At 34.6% G+C, this 23,603-nt stretch overlaps 1 protein-coding gene across 1 annotated transcript in view; it reads right to left on the minus strand.

The window, feature by feature from the left end:
* Positions 1–23,603, minus strand: part of LOC124363745 (teneurin-3-like) — an 807,778-nt gene that overhangs the window by 15,954 nt on the left and 768,221 nt on the right. The window lies entirely within an intron of this gene.

Genomic DNA, 23,603 nt, shown 5'->3' on the forward strand with positions numbered 1-23,603 from the left:
TTTCTTTATTACGCTAGAAGCCAAGTCATATTTGTATGACTAAAAATCGGAGATAAATGCAAGATTGTTTCTGACCTTATTTAGGATGATTTATTTGATTACGTTAGAATCCAAGTCATATTTCTACGACCAAATAAACGAAGTAGGAGCTTGTTTCGGACCTAGTTTAGGATGTATTTCCTTTATTACGCTAGAATCCACGTCATATTTTTACGACCAAATAAACGAAGTAGGAGCTTGTTTCGGACCTAGTTTAGGATGTATTTCCTTTATTACGCTAGAATCCACGTCATATTTCTACGACCAAAAAAAGAAATAGGAGCTTGTTTCGGATCTAGTTTAGGATGTATTTCCTTTATTACGCTAGAATCCACGTCATATTTCTACGACCAAATAAACGAAGTAGGAGCTTGTTTCGGACCTAGTTTAGGATGTATTTCCTTTATTACGCTAGAATCCAAGTCATATTTCTACGACCAAATAAACGAAGTAGGAGCTTGTTTCGGACCTAGTTTAGGATGTAATTCATTTATTACGCTAGAATCCACGTCATATTTCTACGACCAAATAAACGAAGTAGGAGCTTGTTTCGGACCTAGTTTAGGATGTATTTCCTTATTACGCTAGAATCCTAGTCATATTTTCTAGACCAAATATAAACGAAGTAAGAAGTAGGAGCTTGTTTCGGACCTAGTTTAGGATGTTCCTTTATTTCCTTTATTACGCTAGAATCCAAGTCATATTTTTTACGACCAAATAAACGAAGTAGGAGCTTGTTTCGGACCTAGTTTAGGATGTATTTCCTTCATTACGCAAGAACCCAAGTGATATTTCTATGATCAAACAAACAAAGTAGAGACAAGATCGTTTCAGAACCAGCTTGAAACAGTTTTGCTTTTTTTACGCTAGGAACTGTTATAATTTCTAATATCAAACAAACCGAGTAAAATGGAAAAATGTTTTTGGTTTCTGTTAATGGTATCTTTCCTTTATTACCAACGGCAGAATTATATTTAGGAATATGAACAAACAAATTAAGTTGAATGTGATATTATTTCGAACCATATAATTAAAATTAATTTTTATGGCGCAATAAACAGCCAGGTTGGGAATTGCTTTCGCCTGGCCGAAGAAATAACTTGTTCATGTAGGCTACTTGATGAAAATTGACTAATTGATTTTTTATATATTCGTATATTGTTAAACTTGCATGTATAATATTAGAATATAAAGAAATTCAATTTTTAAAGTTGTGCCATTGATATTCTGAATGTATTCCTAAACGCAATGACAGCTAGCTATATTTCTTATCAGGATATCCAACATTACAGAACGAAGTTTCCCAGACCCCGTCACGGGTACTCGCCGGAGACTACTTAGCCGCCGATTAAATCCGGGGAAAGTTTGTAAAATTTAATAACCTTTTCAGACCTGATGAGGGAAAGTTATTAACTTCTAATTGGGATTAGTAGGCCGATGTCAGGTTGTGGGGGCGGGCGGTGGAAGGGCTGTTTGGCGTCCCTTTCCCTTTGACTTTAGGACATTATTTCTTGTACAAAAGAGACGCCCTAAGCTCGGGGTAAGAAAGAGCCTTCGGTTAACAAAGGATCGCAAAGGTAATGGAATACGGCAGCCATTGTTAATACAAACGTCCTAATTAACATACTATCTGAAGAATACGAATTGTGAGGTGTATTACTTAACTTTAATTATCTAAATCTACAGAGTCGCTCTTAAGAGAGCTCCGCGAAAACTAATTCTCAAGTTTTAAAAGCCACCCTCCTGCTCAACCTGTAATTTAATCAAGGGTATTACCAAGGGACCGGCCTAAATTTATGCAGGTGTAACGCTTCACCTTGTTTACATTTTTCATGTGCAATTAAAAATAGCGGCATTTGTGAAATGAAAATGCGTCGTCCGTATGTTAAATCTAATTCAAATAACATGAAGACTTTTTAGCGTGGTTGTTGTTAAGCAGGATTAATTTGATACTGACAGTAGCATAATTTAAAATACGTATATTTAAGAAAAATACATGGTTTAATTCAACAAATTTAATTTACCGTATTATTAACGATAAAGTAAGGTGAATCAATGTAAAATATTTATAAGAAATCCACTATGGACTTATACGATATCTTAGCACGATAAGACTAAACCAGAAAAATTTAAAATTTCCTAGAAGCGAAGGTATTCGATAAATATGTATAGTTAGATATAATCTAACACACTACTGTAGTACCTGAAGTAACATTTTTCGTAAGTTCGAAAATTTATACTATGCAGATTTCTATAGGCTACTTATTTAAGAAAAAGACTGTTGCTTGTTTTTCTCAACTACATTTTCGCAAAAATAAAAGTTTAATATGTTGAATTTATACGTATCATTAGACATAATCTAACACACTACTGTAGTACCTGAAGTAACATTTTTCGTAAGTTCGTAAATTGATACTATGCAGATTTCTATATAGGCTACTTATTTAAGAAAAAGACTGTTGCTTGTTTTTCTCAACTACATTTTCGCAAAAATAAAAGTTTAATATGTTGAATTTATACGTATCATTAGACATAATCTAACACATTACTGTAGTACCTGAAGTAACATTTTTCGTAAGTTCGTAAATTTATACTATGCAGATTTCTATATACTTATTCAAAAAAGACTGTTGCTTATTTTCCTCAACTACATTTTCGCAAAAATAAAATTTTAATATGTTGAATTTTTATAACCATTGTGATTTATATAGCAGAAACACGCCAAAACACTTTTTCGGAGGATGCTAAAAATAAATTACGGTCTAATGTTTTTCCCTGAAGAAACCGCCTAATTCAATTTAGCAATTTTCCGTTAACTTGTTCACAAATTATCGAACTCGTTCATTCATGGACCCTATACAACAGAAACGATGAAGTAACACTTTCAAAGAAAATCAAGTTGATAAACCATATTGTTATTAAGAAAGATTAAACATTTTCCACGGTTCGGACTCGAACCAATTTGATTTTACCTGGTAAAAATGTTTACCTCTCAATGGAGTGGTGTTTATGAAAAGCGCGACCCATATATTACGTTCCAAGTGTCGGCCAGCTCGGCGCGAAGGTGAGGATGGCTTACTTTGTCACCGGTCGGTCCCTAGGTGGGCATCATGTAAGTGTAATAGGGCCATAAAGCCAGGCGCGAACAGTGACTGCGAGGCGCCGCGCAATCTGACAATGAATTGTGCGATTCGCCCACTGCCTCCCCCACCCTGCTGCATAATACATGGGCAGCGCGAGCGCGATATTGCCCCCCAGTGTACAGACATCCGATCAATTCGTTACACAAACACACTTATTGGAGCCTTCCCATCAGCATAATCATAAATATGAAAATATGCTGTTCCAACTGTTGGATTGAATCCAATCAAGGAGCGATAAGGTTTTCTCAGGAGACGAGATCGGAGGAGGGGTGGCGAGGGGCGCGAGGGGAGTTATGGCGTGACAAACCTCGGCGAGGGATGGGCCGTGATAAACGGTTACGTAGCGATCTAACCGTGAGCTAGCGTGACCGAGAGACACGCGTGCGTGATAAAGTCGCTGATGTAACAGACGACAGTGCGTGATGACACCGTCCCCCCTCTCCCCCACCATCGGGAACCGTCATGGAAGTACTTGTTTAGACAAGAGATACCATTGACGATAACAAGTTCGTGGACAGACTCGTTATAACGTGTTGTAACTCAGAAGTACTAAAGAAAATGAGTATAATGGGGCATGGAGATATTTGATAATGTTATTAGAAAGGACTGTACTAGTGTTGGTTATACCCATATGAAATATTCCTAACCTGAAAACATTAAGACTTCAAATTGCCACGAGTTGGGCTACGTAGTACATGAATATTAATGCACTAAACCAGCTGTGCTATAATGATGTGTCTTTGAGTTTTACCCCATAAGAACAATGTTAACAACACATAGTATAGTTAGTTGACTATCGCTGTAATACAACGCATAGTATAGCTAGTTAGCTGTATAACACCTTAAGTACCAACATTTCACGCTACTTGCCGCTGTCTAGAGGTTCCCCACAGTTTACACAAGACTCTGGCACTGTACGGGTTAATAACACGTAAATTAGTTAGTTGACTATTGCTATATAGACAGTTTCCTCCCTTTTTGTCACAGAATTAAGGGAGGTGTCTCATTTAAAAAATGTTAATGTACGCACCCGTTTTTTAGTTTTTATTGTATAGTTTATACTTTTCAAATATTCAAAACACAAAGTAAAAATCTAGAGATCTTTCTGAATGACCAATAAAACTATAAGAGAAACTAAAAATCGCTTAAATACGTTATAATGGTATATTTAAAATCATATATTTCACATAATTGTGGGATTAAAATAAAAGTTTTTGAGGTTTGACATTATTCTTATGGAGTTAAAATCAAGAAGATCGCCTAAGTGGTGCGAATTGTCTTAGAAAGTTTAAGTAGTGTGTCAATCGCAAATGAAATGCAAGGTTTAGAGGAGTATTCTACACCTTGCATATATAATGGTGGGTTATTTTCGTCTCAGAGGAAATGGTCAATAAATATGTTACAGCCAAAAGTAATTAATCCAACTATTATATATGATACTAAGTAATTATGTATAACAGATGGTGATTTCGGATAACAGATAGAGATTAATAATACTCTATCTAACTCTATCTATACTCTATCTTGAGTAAATGTGGTCAAAGTGATTATTGATTAATCATGCTTTATATACTACTTCATTAAACCCATTAAGTTAGGTTAGGCTGGATTGGGATGAGTTAGGTTAGGTTCGGTTCAGTTAGGCTAGATCACTTTATAATGCTGTCTTGTTAGGCGACTTCCCCAACCATTCTGAAATTATTACTTTGACCAACTTGAGTAAGTTTTTCCTCATGATGTCTGGTTAAAGTGATATTTTTACCTAGGATTATTACTCTAGCCAAATTGTGGAATCTCTATAATGACTGGGTAAAGGCATTAGTATGTAACTTGTAATAGTAAAATTGGTTATTGTGCATTACAGTGACATACGTAAAACATACGTTAAAATGTATCCCTCAATTCAACACACTATTTCAAACCTTAAGGTTTCTTATATTTAGAATAAAACAAAATATAAATGTTTAAAAAAACCCTGGAGAGTGTTAGTTGGGTTGTTTGTAAAAAATAAAGACTCTTTTTAAGAGCCCATGTTAAAGGGTGAAGTGGGGGGGGGGTTGTGACAACGCGGAGACACAAAGTGGTTAAATGTGTCAAACGAATGAGGGAGAATCATGTAAAAATGAAACAAGGGAAAGATGGAGCCATTGTGAGGAAGGAGCGGGGTGGGGGAGCTTTGTTCTGGTCCTGCCATCACCATCGCCATCGCATTACATCAGCTGTTTGTGTCCAGGGTCGCTGAGGACAATGATGACAACGGAGTCTTGGGGTCGGAAAAGGATCATAAAAGAGAGGGAATATTGCAGAACATTTTCATCAGTAGGCTTTAGTTTGAACTTGTGTCACATTTGATTCGGGGCGATCCCTTTACTATGTAACGTTGAAACTTTTGTTCAAGCATCTCGGTTCAATATAATTTTCAGTTAGGTGTGCACATTTTAATTTTATTGATTTTACAGTAAATAGCCAGTAAATTGAGTGACATAAACAGATCGAAAACTGAGAGGAGAATTGAAGTAAGGTACGGTTTGGTTCTCTGCACAGAAATATTTTTTACAATTAAACCATAAGATAATTAGTTCAAGTCGAATAAAACATTTCAATGTTTTAGTACATACAATATATCAATTATTCATAAGGTCGTGTGCTGAGGTCTGGAGATAATTTCAGTTAGTTCTGAGGTCCGACGCTAGTGCTGCGCCACGTAACTTTAAATGCTGCTTGAGATCTCAATCCACAATGGATGCCCGAGCGGTCACTTTTTCCGTACCTCAATCTATAGCATTGGATAATGAGTTATCTCTTGTGTAATACAATCAAAGGTATAATCTACGATAGTAACAAGACGGGATATTTCCAGTCGAAGACTACAGTAGTAGAATTTGTCTACAGTACAGACCTGTGATAATCATGTGAAACCCATTCTAAACCGAAGTCGGGCGTGTATCTAATATTTCGTTGAGATACGTATCTTTAACAGTTTCTTTCATTATGTATTCTCTAGTTTCTCAAAACATGAGTTATTCAAAATATACCCTCTAATAACCTAGTCTCAATCTTTATACTACACATTTTGAAATAGTTGCGCGTGGGTACGAATACACATAGATCTTCGAAGTACATTTTATTCGAATGAAGAAGCGGAGAGTTATACAGAAGTCCGCTTTGTCTTTAGTATTCCTCTTACATCTGGACAAAAATCCATTTCACTCCACTCAACTCTTTGTCCATACACCGCCCTTTATACAATTCGTGTTCTGCGCTTTTCTAAGAATTAATTTCGCTTTTGTAGTCCCGCCCCTCTTTTCAGTCGGAAGTCACCGGAAAGATAAATTGAGATTACTTTAATCCTTTTGGGACGGTTTTGTGTCTTAATTCAAGAACAGGAATCCTCCTGCCTCATTTAAATTACACAAGAAACCCCGAGCGTGGGCTTTGACATTGACAAGACTCTCCTTTATCGATAAGGCGGAGTCTAAGGATTTTGTTTTGCATAATTTAAACTATTCCGTTTCTTAATACTGGGCTTAACTGTGTAACCTTAATTCGTTTGAGAATAAAGTGAACAATAATACATTTATTTGGGGAAAAATAACTGTTGTTGAAGAAAGAGGAAATTGCAAAAACAACGTAGGCTACAATTCATTGATTGGATAAGTTTCATACTTGTTCTAGACAAGGCAATTTGTCTTAATAATCTTTTGTGTACAAGTTTTGAACACAAGTCATAAATTATTTGTGTACTTTAAAGTAAAAAGTAACAACTTTAAAAACCTGTATATATACAATCTCTTTGGGTGGAATGTGCGTGAAAACGCGGAATGAATTTTATAGTTTTAATTAGTCAATAATTAAGCTTAAGTTAATTCAATGTTGTGTATAATTAATAAATAACTAAACATGCAAATAAAATAATAATACAATATTTCATGTTTTAAGATTTTTCGGGGGCCTCCTTTATAATATTTATAATTTTAACCTAAGCATTTAAGACCTAACCGTTCACTGTGTGTTTAAAGCATTTAAACAAAGGCCAAAATTGAAATTTACTTTCACAGTTATGAAGAGAAACCAGGAAGAATCCCTTCAAATAAGTAAAATTTGGCTTTTCAGGCTCTATTTAGGAGGAAACTTTCAAGAAGCTTTATACAAGTTTCTAAGCAGATAGATCAACACTTTATAGTTAAAAAGGTTACACCTACATGTAATAAAATTTCAAATTATAGATAAAGAGGTTCTATTAAATAGCTACCCATGCATAGTGTGAAACTAAATATTACAGAACAATCACAATAAAGTGCTTCATGTTGAATGCTAAACACAATTTGGTGCAATCATATCGCTTTGCATCTCCCTATTAATTGTTTAGAACATAAAACCACCCGTTGTGCACGAATCAATAATAAAATTTAACATGGTAATATAATAAAAATTCTTTTTCATATAATTATAAAATTATAAAATGTCACACTCAAAACCGGTAAAACGTGACTATCGTGTGTGCAAACTTTTTCATAGTTGGATCACATTTTTCTAACTTATGCATATTCAAAGTTGCAATTTTGTTGAAAAACACAAAAAATGGGTATTTTTTCCTTGTTAAAATTATTGTGTTAAACACAGGAAGCAACTATTTTAAAACAATGTGATGCATATAACTAAACGTAGGAATAATCAACATACATTTCATGTAACTTTCGTTATTGTAGCTGGACTGATCAGTTTGTGGTTGACTATTTTCTTTTGAAGTAAAACTGCATGTAATAGTCTGGGAAAAATCTAGAATAAATAGGCAGTACCATTCGATCGATCATGTTATGCTCAGCAAATTAAAAAGTTCCTTATATAAGCAAAAATCGATTTGCTAAATCAGTTTGTCAATAAACATAAATTTTGCAGCAGTAAAGGATTACGTTAGTCGAGTTCTAAGCCACTAACTCCTATTTTACACAAATTTAGAAAAACGGTTTCAGCTGGAATTCGACATATATTTTCCACATTAGGCTGTTACTAGAGTACGTCACTGTTACAATTGGTTGTCCTACCATTGTACCACATGTATACCACATTTATATATTTACATTGCCCTCACAATCCCGACAATTTATTTCAATATATTTCATTTTAATGTAAAATGATCAATGCGTATAGTACTGGTTCAGAAGTCTAGCACACCTTTCGCCACTGGCGCAGTGTAGCGGGTACGGCGGGTATTGCGAGATCAAGCAACGTCGAGCGTGGCTGTTGCTTGGATGGGTGCCCGCTGAGCGATCCTGTCCTTGCAAGCAGCCCGCCTGCCCGGCCATTGGTGGTGGTTCGGCAGTCACTTTTAACCCTTTGTCCCTAGGTTAAGTGTTAGAGAGAGAATTTTAGCTTTTAACTTCGCCTGTTAAAATAAGTCATCATTTAACTGTTATCATTAACCCTGTTTTCAAACAACCTATAACGTTAACCTAAATTTCCTATCCTCTCACGTGTTTTCTATTTCAAGCTCCCTTCCTCGTAAACATTTCCCTCCCCATTCTACGGTTTAAACTCAAACTCGGCGTTCCCTTATCTACCCGTGAAGCAAAGGACGCTTAAATTACTTTCCGGTTTACAGAACTCGTATTAGAACTAATCCGTTATAAGCCCCTCTGCATTAAATTACGGCCACCTTAGACTAATGTACTTGTGCCTTCAGTGCTAGGTTAATTAAACACCTTGCTAGTTTTAAATCTCTTTTCTTGTACGTATACATTAAAGAGGTTACTATGATTATTTTGTCTGAGTTCAACATAAATAAATAAGTATTATTTCTTTAATTTTATTAGCAATTTAATGTATTTAATAATTACTTAATTGTATAGTAAAAATGTATAAATAAAAATATATTCAGAATAATACAGCGGTAGGGCATATTATTATTTTACGAAACACTCGCCCATTTGTAATATTAAAAACATTTGAACTACTGTGAAATTAAGTTACCTAGTTCATTCATATTAATTATGCAGCGTGGAAACAGAACGAACTCTCTCATTTCATTTATTTAATTGTTCAGCGATCGCACATTAAAAAAGTGAAACTTTAAAAATGACGTTGGTCGTTTTAATTTCACTGTTTGAATTAATTATTCCTCGGACTGCTACAAAATTTGGACAATACGACTTCTAACTTTCACTACGATATTTTATCGATTGTACTTTTACAAATAATGTACCATAAAGTAGTGAATGAGGATAAAATATGAGTTTAGAGAGAGACCTCTCTGACCCTCATTTTCAAAGTGCAAATATAACCAACTCCAATCGATCAAACATATCAATAGACTTTCGTTTGCCGATCTGTCATTTAAAAGTTAGAAAGTTCTGCCAAATCCATGTACGTATTTCAAAGCATACATTCAACAGGTTTTAAATAGTTATTAGTGTTTATTTTTCTTTCAATTAATTTAGTTCTAGCTATACCAGCTATAATGAAAACTCATTAGTTAAACAATGAAACAATTGATTAATCAACAAATAAAGCAGTTTATCAGTGTAAGTAATTGAAATTCCTAATTTAAATAGCTTATTCATTAACATTTATCATGTGTTTAGAACAGTTTGAAATTAAAATTAGTACAGGTTAATACAATACATGGGCGTTAAATGGATATATATATATATATATATATATATATATATATATATATATTTATGAATATACTTTCACTATCAATATACTGAAAGAAAATATTATATGAAACTAAATCATATGCATATTTTAGATTGTTGTACTCTATGTAATCGAATATTTTATTTTTAATAACTAGACAAATGCAAACTATTATTATATTATACAGATACAAATTCATAAAGTTTTAAATCGAATGCAACATTTGTAAGACATTTACCATTATTATGCCGACCATAAATTGGTTATTTTTTGGTATAGAAAATGAACATAATATTATTGCTAATAAAAATATATTTACTAACTACTTTAATTTCTTTTTAGATTTTAAGGTGGTACAATTCATTTTTGGTTTGGAAAATATAATTAATTTTAAATTCATTACCTTTAAGAAAACTTACCTGAATTTGGAAAAAAGAAGACAAATACAGGAATTTAAAATAAGAAAGTTTGGCAATTTTTGTAATCAGTCCGAAATAAAAATAGCCAATGACAAAATATTAAATTAAAATAAGTACAGTATATACGTGACAGAAAGTGACGTAATTTTTAGTAATAAAAAAGAATGAAGACAATTTTTAAAATGTTTTTAAAAATCAATCATAAGTAATAAAAAATATGTCAGTACGTGAATGATGTAGATTGATAAAAACACTTACACTTTTTCTAAATCAATAGAATTTATCGTAAAGAGTTATTAAATTAACATAAAAAATATTTTCCAAATCAAAAATAAATTGCACCAACTTAAAGGGCATGCAGGAAAACTTGTAAAACAAACACACAACTCGCGAGTATTAATCTAAACGTTCGCATGGTGATATACTGAAAGCCTGTTGTGAAGAGTTTAGAAAGCCAGAGCGATCACTTGGAGATTAAAGGTAAAGGTCCCACTCCAATCAACAACAGAGTCCTGATTCTTTCCTTCTGTTAATGACGCTGTGCCGTTTTAATGACGGCGCCTTTATCTGACAATGGGATCCTGTCGACCCAACCCGTTCCTCTCCATCCCAAGGGATCTCACCTGGGATTGTCTCTGGGACAACACATCACCTCTGTAGACTCCACCGATGACAATGTGTCTCTCAAACGCGTATTATCACTTGGCAGAATGGCATTATCTGGTCCCCACGATTGTTTTATTAAAGTCTACAAAAGGTCTTATTGAAATCCTGTCGTTTTTTTCCGTCTGTACAATAGCTATTGACAGAAATATGCTCGACACGCGAAACTTAGGTACATATGTTTCTCTTGGTGCAGGGATGAAACCTTTTAGTTTTGAGGTAAAAAGGTCTAGGAGTAATCTGCCTGTCTGTCTGGTCGTCTATGTGATAACTTTTGATAAAAAATCATAAAATCTTGAAATTTCGTACGGAGGTTCCCCTTCGTCCAGGGAAGAAACCTATTGATTTTGAGGTAAAAAGGTGCAGAAGTAGTCCGTATGTCTGTCCGATCGTCTGTGTGATAAAGTTTTATGAAAAGATCATAAATCCTTGAAATTTGGCACATTCATTGCTCTTGGTCCACGATAGAAATCTTTTGATGTTGAGGTAAAAAGGTGTATGGGTAGTCCGTCTTTGGGATAAATTTTGGTACAAAGATATTAGGGCCTTGCAACTTGGTATATCTTAGTTGAAGGAAGAATCCTATTGATCACCTACGTCTGTCAGTACAAGCGCCTATTCCATTACATTTTATCGGGCCCTTCGATACTCCGTTCTATTAAACCGATAATACGATTCAGTGCACTTTCAATACTTCAATTAGAACCTGTAGGTTAAACTCCAGCTCTGCGAGATGCATTAGTTTTAATCAACGTTATCACAGCAAACTGGGAGTTTGAATAGTTCAATTGTCACTAAAAATGTTACAAAAGCATTTCAAAATTTGCGTTTGTGGTAAAGCAGTGGGTTCCGTGAACACCTTATGGGTTCCTACTTGAAGATTCGAGCTTAGATGAAGGAAACATACCCCTCTGAGGTTCCAATTTGATGCAATGAATATCAAAGTAACTATTTTTAAAATTTGAGTGAACGTTTATTTTTAATTTTTTTTAATTTTACATTTAACGTAGATTCCATCACTTAAAATCTTACATGCAACTCAGAATAGTTGATAAACGAACACGAGACACACAAGTTACCGGTGCGTCACTAGCGCAGTCTGTTGAATGGTTCTAGTCATTAACTTTGTAAGACGTCTGAGTTTGGATTGTCTTTAACTAAAACAGTGTTAGATCAGATGAGATAAGCGTCTTATTGTATCCATGACTTAATATAGAACCCAGATAATGTGTGTAAAACGTTGTAGTACGCTAAGACGGTAAGCGCACTAGCAATATTTCCTTTCTCTTAATTGTTGGCTGAAGGCTTCCTATCGGCGGCTAAAGAAAAAGAAGCCAGCAACAAATTGAAAAACTTACCAATTTTGATCGTATGCTATTACAAATATAAGAGACACGCGTACCTCAATTTTATGTAAATAAACTGCACTCAAATGGATATTTGGTAGGCTATATTGAAAGAGGTAAGCAAATAAAGCTACAAGAGATCGAATGGCTATTACGAAAATTAGATTCTATGACGCTATCTTTTAAAGACTCGAATCAAAGGAAGACGAATACCAGGAAAAGACATATAGGTGAAGCCAAGAACTGACTTTGGTCGTTAGTTCGGTATCACCCCCTTTCTTCAAACACAAGTGCCATAAAAACGTTTCCTAATTTGTTCGGAAAGGTTATTTACGAGCTGCGTGCCCTCGCTTGATGGTCGGGTCTCTACGTGGATCCGTTCACCACATCCAAGTCTACTCTCTCTCTGATTGGTTCAGTTCCACTATTCCGCGTCCACTTCACCCTGCACTACCCGACCCAAGTACACCGTAAACTTACTGTCCGGATTGTACTTCGCCAAAATTACAAACTCTTGTTTCGAAGTATGTTAATATTAAGAGCGATAAATTGCAGAATTTCTTTCTTTCAAAGAATTTCTTAATAATGCTTTGAATCATGATAAAAAATTATCCTTGATGATTTATAAGAGGCAGTGTTATACTGATGTCACTGATCCGACATTTTAATATTTGATTTTTATTGATGACTGTTTTAGGACTTACGTTTTTTACGTTTAAAATAATTTTATTCAAACAAGTATCTGATAAAAACTAGAAAAATAGGACCATTTATTTTTAGCAACTCAGTTCAACTCAACTCAATTCATTTATTGTCACAAAACATAAAATGCGTGGACAATCATCAAAATATGTATATACGATGTAGTATATAAAGTAATAAATCAATTACAGAGTTACCCATGAAACCTAAAATAAGGTAAACTAATTATGGAGGTCTACATTTTTCTTTCTTCTAGGTATTCTCGAACACTGTGTACTCTTTTAAAATAAGTAACTTTTTAAGTTTATTCAGGAATTCCCTGTCATCAGCAACACTTTTCAAGTAAAGTTGCAAAGAGTTAAAAAGTTGAATGCAGGCATAAAAGCACTGATTTTAAAATAACTTTATTTTGTGGTGAGGTAAGATAAGGTCATTTCTAATCCTTAAATGGTAATTATGATTAACATTGTTGGTGACAGTAAAATTTTGTCAATACTTTTTTTTTAAAAAGAAAGACATTGAAAATTGTAAACATATGGGAAAGTTAATATTGTTTTGGCGAAAGACATTTATACAGGACTGCGCATTTCCTAATTTGAAAGTAAACCTTATATTTCTTTTTGATGGCAAATATAATCTAGAGCCAAAGTAAATTCCTGTGTTTCAATATTACTTGTTGGTTTACTGAAATTAACTGTTCCAGAAATGTTTACACTTACTGATCCTATTTGTGGAACACTAATATTTTTTGTAGTTTTAGTAGTTTTTCAGTTACGCACAAATTAACTGAAACGGTCAGGTCCTCTAATAAAACATTCCATTAGATTCAAACTAAAATGTAGAGTACACAATAAATACCATAAATAATTAACGATTGCAAAGATCATTAAAACGTTCCACACGTTGACTGCGTTAGTGAGCCACACGCCGTTATGTGGAATCAGAACCACTCAATAATAGAGTTAGAGTGAACATGTTAAACGTAATATAAAACAATTACAGTATTAATAATTATAAACTTTTCATACACTAAACTTCACAAAATATATTTAAAGCATACCTTTTTCAAATTCACGTTTAATGAAATTCGTAAGAAACGCATTGAAAAGCCAATGACGAATGGGATAATTAATGATCAGGACTGAAACCAAATTCAATGCAAATTAGTTTTTTCTCGGTCGTCTACAATCTAAACACGTGGAGTGGTAAATTAACAGTGGACAGGTAGAGTTCATTAACAAACTTAATTCAAAGTCCAATTTACTGGGATTAGACGTAATCTGAATTTATCTTTCCTCGGCTGAGAGTGAGAGTGGAACAAAGGGGATATTAGCCTGGAGCACAATAGGAGAAATGTTTAAGGGAATCATACCGTTTATATTTTGTTCTTAAACAGAGCTCCTTACTGCTTTAGTGGGTAAATAGTTCTGAATTATTAAGACATTATAAGGACCGAGCAGGTCCTTCTTAAATTGGGTCGTTGTCCGTCCGTCAGTGCGATAAATATTGATCGAAAGATCCTGGAAACTTAAAACTTGACATATACGGTTCTCTTGGTTCAAGAAAGAACTTAATGAGATTTTGGTTCTAAAGGTTAAAGGTCAGTCTGTCCGTCCGTCAGTGTGATATGTATTGATAGAAAGATCCTGGAAACTTAAAACTTGACATATACGGTTCTCTTGGTTCAAGAAAGAACTTAATGAGATTTTGGTTCTAAAGGTTAAAGGTCAGTCTGTCCGTCCGTCAGTGTGATATGTATTTATATAAAGACGGAAGCTTGAAACTTGATACATAAGGTTTTCTTGGTCCAAGAAAGAACTATAAGACGTTCTAAAGGTAATAAGGCGGTCTGTATTAAGTTTTCGTATTCAAGCAAAAGGAAAAAGTAGAGGTGAAGAAAGCCTGGTACCCATGATCCTTATAATTCATTCCACGGGATCGAAGGTGTAGAATATGCGTGAGAATGTATGGGCTAAAGACGTAATGCGTCGTACTCGTAGCGCAATAAAAATGATACCACTTCTAAAAAGCCATGGAAGGATACAATATATATGTTTATATTAAAACGTGAATGGAAAAGAGAAGTTTTCGTGGTAAGTTTCGGAATTTGGCGAAACCTCAAGGACTTCTGCCTATAAGGCTTATCTTACAACCTCTTGAGTGACAAGAGAAGAAAGAGCAAGTATTGGCCGATTTTATTTCCCATAACAAGTTTATAACAGCGGGTTAAAACAGTCATAATACCATAGGGAACCTACAGTCGACACTACAATTTGGATGCCAAGGAACCCCCTAGCGATACAGGGTTTGCGTGCAGAATCGAGAAACAAGGAGATAATGTTTGGTATAGGGTCTTTAAAATATTAAATGCAGTCATAATACTCGTAACATTCTTCAGGCTCTATCCCTCTTTCTAAAGACCCTTCTCGGTAGGTTATTTCTAAAAATCGTGGCTTTGTTCATCCGTCTGTCAGTCAGTGCTGATAGAAAGCCCCAAAAGACGTGAAACTTGATATAAGAAACTGGCCCAACGATAAACTCTACTAATTTTCTTGTTCAGAAGGTCATAGGTCAGTCATCCAATCGTTTGTGCGAAAACCTTTTTGTTACGTTCTGTTGGGTCCTTGTATACTCAATTGGATCGTTTAGCCATAATGGAAATGTAATGGTATGGCTGGTATTCTCGTATTTGAAAGGCTATTTTAAACTATTAAGAGGCACATTTAGACATTATATTCATTCAAAAGTGTTTTAACATTATCACATCAAATGAAATGTACGTTTTGTCAAATATAGACAGAGGTGGACCCCTATATAGACAGGGGTGGGTGTTAATGATATCACGCGTAGGGGAGAAAGAGGAAGGAAGAAGAAAGATATTCTTTGTTAAGGGCCCAGGTGAGTCTATTTGGAAACTGTCAGCGTGAATGCGGTAAGGAGAAGATTCCGAGAATCAATCCACTTTAACGGAAGCAGGGACCAATCACAGGTGAAAGGGGAGGGGGAGGGGGTTGCCATGGATAGTGAGCGCTGTTAAAATAGTGGGCAAAGATCACGAGGGGAGTTCTTTCTCTCCCTTTGGAGAAATAGGCGCCTTAGACGTGCCATCAACAAATGGAAACGAAGAAGTGATAAATTTGTACTGCTCATAGAATGTTTGCTCATGTGCAAAAACTGTATTTTCCTTTTTTTCACGAACTAGGAATAGTCGTTCCGAGAACCAACTCTATCTAGTTCTGCTGCCTTGTTTCCTCGACATTTGGCCACGGTAAATGGAAAATATCGTCCACGAACCAAAGGAAAATTTGCACTGCATTCATATTTCTCAGTTGGGTTTTTCCTTGAACTAGGGATGGATTTGTTCCTTAAGAGAACCAACTCTGCCTAGCTTTTCTGGCTTATTTCATCAACACTTTTGCCACTGTAAATGGAACGTATTGTCTAAAAACCAAGGCCCAATATGCACTGCACTCATATCCTAGTTATCCGTGACATCGATAGAGTAATTTTCTTTAGAGGAATCGTCAGTGTTGGCGGAGTTCAAAATGAACAAGCATCTAAAGGGTTTAAAATACCACCGTCAGCTTACAAGATAAAATCGGAAAGTCTTCATTTTTAGTCGATGGTTTTCGCGTTGATTTAATTGTTATGTGTGTCTTTATGTAGAAAATAACACAAATCCAGACGATTGAATACTAAAACTATGTATAGGCCTATACGATTAAAAATAAAGAGTAAACCACCCAGGAAAAGAAATACAGCTTTATAAATTTCATGTGTTAGATAACTTTTTATTAACGTCCATCCATAAATGGGCTTTGAATAAAAAGCGACAATGTAGTCCTTTGACAGTCTACCAGACAATAGATGGTATGCTTCAACCATTTTACAACACGTTTCGTGTATTCTAGGATAACAGCCAGTTACAAATACAAAACGCAAGTTGTCGATTAAATTGACTGATTAAATAATGTCACGCAGTAAATAAACAAATTTAGGCTCTCTACATGCATTTTATTGCATTTTTATGCATAAAATTTTATGCATTTTATGCATGGTTGTGTGAAGAAAAGAAAGTAATACTTCTACAAAAATTGTAGAAAACAACCATACATATATACAGTATATATATATTTTTTTTTTTATCCTTTTTGAGAACGGCAAATGCCAAAGGAATTTTAAAGGAAATTTTTATCAAGAAGTATACTTAATGTTAATAACAATGATAATAAAACGAGTTGGCCACTTCGAACAAATATGTTTCGCTGATAAAACATTTAAGGAACTGTGAAAAACTTGAGTCTATTTATAAGTGAACATTAACACTTACCCGTGCTCGAGATTCTTAGAATAATGAACTTACTGATGACTTGAGCATAATACCAACCTGGAACAAACAAAAAAAAAGTGTAAGAGGCGAGTAAGAACACAAAATTCACAAATTCAGTTTACGATGTAGCACGTACATACTCCATGGTCAGTTGATGTGTTCATATAATTGGTTTTGTACGTTACGTAATAGTTACATCTTAATGACAGTACAAATAATTCAGAATATAGTACACTATGTAGGAGTACGCAAAACAACGTATCATGCAACAGACTTGTAAAGTTTAAAACATATGACATATTCATATTATTTTTCATTAAGTTATGTTTCATAGCTGTGTTGAAGTAATACAATTTTCGGTGACTGAAAGGATACTAAAACATAACAGTGCGTTGTAATAAAATATTATCGAGTTTTGATATTACCTTTCCACTCTATTATTTTCTTTTTACTCCATTAATATACATATCATATTATGTTAAAATCTCATACAATTTCTCGTTGCCACCATAGTTATCCGTAAGACCAATGTAAAAATATTAGCTAACGCTCAGCCAAATCATGGTGGCATGTGCACCATAATTGAAATTGAACTCAGTGTCCCTAATATAGAAATGAAGCTTCATGTACAATTTTAATTTTACGACAGTTTGTTTTTTTAATGTCGTGCGGACAGACAGGCGGAAATGAAAGTTTTCCAGTCCCACAAGAACTTGGCTTCGCTGACGCACAGCCAATAAATTACATCAAGTGATAAGAATAGTAAAAAATTTCAACATGGAGTGTTTTAAAATGATCCGATGTTGAAATCGTGCTGTGTACTCAATTTAAATACACTTATAATAAATCCTATTAACATTATTACGTTTCGATTTAATGTTACTCAAATGTAAACATATTTAGCCAAACAAGAAGAGAACCAGTTAGACATTAGTTAACGCCATAAATGCGTTTAATGTTCACTTTAGGTAGAGTGCAATACAAATATAGAAGCGAGTGTCATTTGCGAGAGTCACACCTGAGTGTCTGAGTGTCGAACACACAACCCAGCGAAGGGAGGAAACGGTTATACGGGGAAACAAAATCGAAGACAGCGAATTTCCCTGTCTGGATTCCTGGTCCATTAACTTTCACGATAAACCTCCCACTTTTCACACGTCGCTGGGGGAATCATCACGCAATTTGTTTAACCATGACTCAATTTTCGGTTACAGGTCCATTATTGGGCCTCCAGAACAATCGAATACAATCGAATAAAGTATCGAATTAAATCTATCGATATCCATTATTGAAACTAGAACACGAATTACATAGATTTCATTAAATTACGTTTGTTAGCAGCATATTTGTAAGTAGAGTAGCCTACAGCTATTGAAAATGGCTGTTGAAAACCGTAACATGATTAACTATCATTATATCTGTAAACTTGATTGGAAACGTTGATCTAAAACTATATTTATATTGCTTTAAGATCTGGTTTCTGGTTTAAATTAGTAAAATGTAATATATGTAAAGGACGTGAAGGTGAGAGTTAAAAATAAAAACAAGACGAAGTAGAATTTCTTTCCTGGAAAACAAGAATTTAAATCTGTTAAAAAATATGTATTTTAAACCAAATTAAGAAAACTTCTTTTGATATCGATCGATTTCTCCCTTAGATAACATTTCTTTACTGATTTTACAAAACAATATTTAACGTTTGACATAAGTTTTGTAAAATATTCAGTTACATCCGAGGGAGATTTGTATGAAGAGAAAGATTGGAAAAGTTCTCTTGAATATTTTGGAATTAAAAAATGTTAGTATTTATGTTTCATAATCCAAATTTAACTGACACCAAACAGCTGTTGACACTTTCAGCTACAGTTCGTCAAATTGGCTGAAACATCTGTTTACAATTAAATACTAGTAAACATATTAACATAGTAAAGTATACAGTGCTTGATAAGTAGTGTAATGCAGTAGTATAACGTTTCTTCGTAGGGACACATGGCAAATTTGGTACTGGAAATATCGTAGACTAGAAGTATATGACAAGGGTTAAAAGTACATGCTTTTTGACCGAATTAGGTTTTCGAGGCCTATGTGTTTGTATTTTCTTGAATAGGGTAACAAGGCAGAACTCACCTGTGACATTGAACATATAATTATTTTAACAAAGAAATGCTTCTACAAGTGCAAAAATGACAAAAGAGTCAAGTTAAACTGTGATGCTCTTAACCATGAACACTTAATTAATACCTACTTGATGTATGCCTACTTAAGTTTGACAAATTATCATAGTTTGATCATATTACATTATAAGTGCTCTTACTAAGTAGTATATGACTTCGATTTTGAAAATTGCGTGCGGAACCGCGGGTAAGTAATGAACGCATTATTATCACAAAAACAAAAGCACGCGCGTACGCACGCGTGCGAAGCGCTACGAAGAACACCATACTGATCCTTGTACCTGAAATGATCCAAAACGTATCTGCCTTTGTATATTATTACAAATTTACGCCTCACGTAAACTGCACTAACAACTAACTGGTTAGTCATTGGTAATACAACATGTAAGTGTAGAGACCGCTATTACACTGATGAGGCCGCCGTTATTACACTTGCAGCCTTGTAAATAATACCTTCGCCGTCCTCTCTAAACATTGTAATTAAAATCGCTACTTCCCAAAGAAGCTGTTAAACCCTTCCCTGCCGCCCTTCTCCTTTGTTTGAATAATCTCTTTACCATTTCACGTATTGTGTTCCGCGAAGCAGATATCTCTGCGAGTCCCCCTCAGAACACCTCCGGGTGCTGTACAACCGGAAATGACTGGGGATAACGACTAATCTGCGATTTTACAGGCACAGGGAATCCGTAATTTTATACCTCTCCTTACGCTTACGTTGTAAAAGTTTTATTGTTTTTAGCGGTATTAGATCGTTCTGACTGAAATGAATTAGAAGAGGATTAAAGAAGCAGGAAATAAATTGATACGACTGAGTATCGAAGGACACGACTAAACGTTAATGTAATTAAACAAAGTAACTTCATCACATGTGATGGAAACATTCTGAAAAAAATGGTACATGTTGTATTTAGTTTTCTTTTAAGTTTATCAATTCTAAGTCGTTCCGGTAATAAAAACTATATTTATCCGTAAAAATTATGTAAACATGTTGGAATTTTTTCTTTCATTACGACCTTTTGATCCCTAAATTAATAGAGTTGTTTCTTATACTACAAAAAATCTATGTACCAAGTTACAGGTCTCAAGGACCTTTCCATCAAGAGTTGTCGCATAGACGGATGAACTTACAATGTCCCAACTTTGAGAAGGATCGGTCGGGCTCTTATTTATATATACTTATTTTTACCATGAAAAGTAAAATGTAATGTATAAGCTAATGAATAAAGATACATGGCATGAGCGCTCTTTTACTAATTCAAATTTATTTTTAAAGTACAGCATGATTTTACCAAGCGAAGTTAGGGCTAAGAATCTCTCTCCAACACTTAACCTGGGGACCAACGACTGTGTGACTTCCGAACGACCACCAAAATTTGTAGCAGTCCCAGGAATAATTAGTTCAAAAATAACAGTGAAATTAAAGCGACCAACGTCATTTTTATAGTTTCACTTTTTTAATGTGCGATCGCTGAACAATTAAATTAATGTAATGAGAGAGTTCGTTCCGTTTCCACGCTGCATAATTAATATGAATGAACTAGGTAACTTGATTTCACAGTAGTTAAAATGTTTTTAATATTACAAATGGGCGAGTGTTTCGTAAAATAATAATATGCCCTAACCGCTATATTATTCTGGATATATTTTTATTTATACATTTTTTACCATACAATTAAGTAATTATTAAATACATTAAATTGCTAATAAAATTAAAGAAATAATACTTATTTATTTATGTTGAACTCAGACAAATAATCATAGTAACCTCTTTAATGTATACGTACAAGAAAAGAGATTTAAAACTAGCAAGGTGTTTAATTAACCTAGCAGTGAAGGCACAAGTACATTAGTCTAAGGTGGCCGTAATTTAATGCAGAGGGGCTTATAACGGATTAGTTCTAATACGAGTTCTGTAAACCGGAAAGTAATTTAAGCGTCCTTTGCTTCACGGGTAGATAAGGGAACGCCGAGTTTGAGTTTAAACCGTAGAATCGGGAGGGAAATGTTTACGAGGAAGGGAGCTTGAAATAGAAAATACGTGAGAGGATAGGAAATTTAGGTTAACGTTATAGGTAGTTTGAAAACAGGGTTAAAGTTCAAAGTTAAATGATGACTTATTTTAACAGGCGAATTAAAAGCTAAGAATTCTCTCTCTAACACTTAACCTGGGGACCAACGGTTTAAAGGTGACTTCCGAACCGCCACTAATGGCCGGGCAGGCGGGCTGCTTGCAAGGACAGGATCGCTCAGCGGTCACATCCAAGCAGCAGCCACGCTCGACGTTGCTTGATTCGGTTATCTGGCGATAACTGTTGTACCCGCTACACTGCGCCATTGGGGATTTTAGGTTGGATCCACATTTAGTTTGAATTCAAAATACAGGAGGGCACTTAACATTTGAATTATAATTTCGAATTCATATTAAAGTTCGGAAGTAAACCAAAAAATAGTTTTTGTTGTTCAAATAAAGAATGAGATATACATTCATTAGGTTAAAACTAAACAAACTTTTATGGATTCAGAGCATTCTAATGAGCGCGTTCCAGTACTAAGGAAGATGGGGAATCACGGTTTCGCCTATACCGTTCTTGTATATGACCTGAGGAAAACCAGCTGAAGTTCGAACTCAAGACGTGGTGGTGTAGTGTTTCAGTATGTCGATCCAGACGAAGCAGCACTGCCTCTGACCCCTTACTGCCTGTGACAGTGACGGACTGGTCTGAGCTAACGAATAGGGTTGAGGGCTGTTGAGGAGGGGAGCAGGACATTGCAGGATTGTGGTTGATGTTCTGTAATGTATACGGACAGACAACAGCACAATACATCATATATATGATCTAGCATTGCTCAAAATTGATCCAACTCGTTGTTTTTCACTTTAAAAATTAGATCGTTTTGGTTTAATAGTACATTTCTACGGAATCTCTAGGTAAAAACCTTTAAAATTCCAAGAGTCTGAAAATAGTGGTATTCAATTAAAAATCCAAATTCCGGTGAAAACTAAACTAATAAGTTTCATTTTTTGAATAAATGTTAAATATAAGTTTATACTATGGTGCAAGTAAAGATATTCTTGTGTAGATTATCACAGGTACCATAAACACAATAAGAAACTATTAACACATAGACAATGTGGTAATTGAAGTGCGTAAAACTGTGCCTCTTCTCGCATCTTGATCCTTGGATTACTGTTTAATGAATAAAATAACAGGTAAAACACAATCTAATCATGGCAAAGGATGAAAAGGCAACAGGATTTTGGACATTTACCACTGCTAACATCTCAGTCCCACATGAAGTTTCACATTAATCATATGTACAATTGCTGTAAAGTAACATTAACGCCTGGGGCCGAAAGTGTTTGCAAGAGTGAAAATATAATTATTTTATAATTTTAAAGTTAGTTTCATGATTTTGCGATAGCTGGATAACGAGAGGATTAATTTTTTAGGACAATAAGAAGTTCCTATTTTCATATTAGAAATAAAAGACGATGGAAAACATTGAAGTAGTATGCGTCACTATTTATGGATTGAATTTGTATAAATTGACCTAAACCGTACTTGTGTATTTTACTTTAGATTTGGACGAAAATTTAATTACATTCTTTTAATGGAGAGACCGATCCCCTTTTAAGCCTTATTCTGTCCGTCCTCATGGGCCACTGGCCTTTGCGAGGACCTTATCAGACAGAATAAGGGAGAGTTGATACAGTACAAGGTCGATGGTACTGATAAGAAGTGCAACGGTCACAGATAGGATTTGATACCTGCGCAGATCTTTAACTCAGACCCAAAGTCCAACGTTTTAAACCACTCGGCCATCGGCACTCCCAACAATACAGTTTAATGCACTGGAAGGGTTGTTTAATTTTAAATTCATTATAATGGTATGGAATATGAGAAATATCGTGGTATATGATTATAGAACGAGATTAGCCCATACACCTTTTTTTTTTAAAAAACCCTAAAGAACTTTCAGGAAAATTACCATTCTTGATGGTTCATCTGGTTATTCAGATTTGACTAAGATCCAAGTGAAATCCTGTTACCTTTCAAATCATTCGTAGTCAATAGTAGTCTTTAAACAAAGATAAGTAATGCTGAGGATTTAAAAATATCAGCGGTTTTCGATATTATTGTGAACTC

This window comes from Homalodisca vitripennis, chromosome 5, assembly GCF_021130785.1.
Source record: "Homalodisca vitripennis isolate AUS2020 chromosome 5, UT_GWSS_2.1, whole genome shotgun sequence".
NCBI classification, from domain to species: Eukaryota; Metazoa; Arthropoda; class Insecta; order Hemiptera; family Cicadellidae; genus Homalodisca; species Homalodisca vitripennis.